Source organism: Magnolia sinica, chromosome 7 (assembly GCF_029962835.1).
Source record: "Magnolia sinica isolate HGM2019 chromosome 7, MsV1, whole genome shotgun sequence".
Classification (NCBI taxonomy): Eukaryota; Viridiplantae; Streptophyta; class Magnoliopsida; order Magnoliales; family Magnoliaceae; genus Magnolia; species Magnolia sinica.
In genome coordinates, this window is record NC_080579.1 from 81,444,181 (window position 1) to 81,445,596 (window position 1,416).

Consider the following 1,416-nt stretch of genomic DNA (forward strand, 5'->3'; position numbering starts at 1 on the left):
GGAGGCAGAAACGATCCTTTTTAAAGCATTATGATCTGGACACGGTTTGGATAGTGACCCCAAAATCAGCCAGCAAACTGGTGTCAAAGCTTTGTTGTGCCCACCATGATATACCTGTCATCCATTTTTCCAAATCATTTTAAGGTATAAGCAAAAAACTAAGGCAGATCCAAATATGAGGTGAACCACACCACAGGAAACATCAGGGATTGAATGTTACCATTGAAAGCTTTCGAGGGCCACGAAAGTTTTGAATCAAGTGGATATTTGTGTTTTCCCTTTATCCAGGCTTGTATGACCTTATCAACAGCCTGGATGGAAAGTAAACAGTAGTGGGCCCTAAATTTTTTTTTTAATGGTATACATTCATTCAACACTATTTTCCTGTGGTGTGGTCCACCTGATATTTGAATCAACCTCATTTTTAGGTTCATGCCTTAAAATGATATGAAAAAATGGATGCATAAAACATATATATATCATGGTGGGGCCCACAGACCTTTGACACCAACTAGCTTGCTGGTATTGAGGACACTAGCCAAACAGCATCCTTCCGATCATCTCGCTCATTGGATTCGGTGTCCTCGTAGGCCATGCCTTGAATTTGTCCCTCACCCCACAGAGTCAGTAATCTAAGTAGGCCGTGCTTGTTTGTCTAGATTGAATATTTGGCATTTTCTTTTCTAGTTGGCCGTGGCTCACCTAGAGAGTGGAAACCCTAATTTTTTGCACCAGAGATTGGGCCGCATGCGATGATTGGCTTGGATCTTGGACATGTGTGAGAAAGTGACATATGTGCCAATCATTCCAAGTAAAATCTTCTGGCTATTTCTATTTCAATAAGGACACCATTCCTTGTAAATTAACAAGCCTTAAAAATACATGGGGAGACCAATTCATTTGTCTTTATGGCTTGAGAGTAAAAAAAAAAAAAAATCATATTCCAAAAATAACATTCTTGAAATTTCCCATGATAGGCTTTATCAATGTGAATCTTAAAGTATCTAACACTAAAAGAAACAACGCTTTTATCGACGTCATTTTTGCCGACGAAAAAAGTTTCGTCGGTAAAAGTACGTTTTTTATCGAAGAAATTTTTTTTTGTCGGTAAAACTGCACTTTTACCGACGAAATTTTTTTTCGTCAGTAATAATATTTTTACCGACGAAAATTTTCGTTGGTAAAAGTATTTTAATTTTCAAGCTATAAAATTTTCGTGCTATTTTGAAAATTTCGCAGTAAGACTTTTATCGACAAAAATTACGTTGTTTACTTAGGAAAATTTTGCCTTGAGTTTTACCGACGAACTAAAACCGTCGGGAATAATGGTTTTACCGACAAAAATTTTCGTCGGTAAAAGTGTTATATTTTTCAGTTAAAAAATTTCGCCTTGGGTTTTACCAATGAACTAAAACC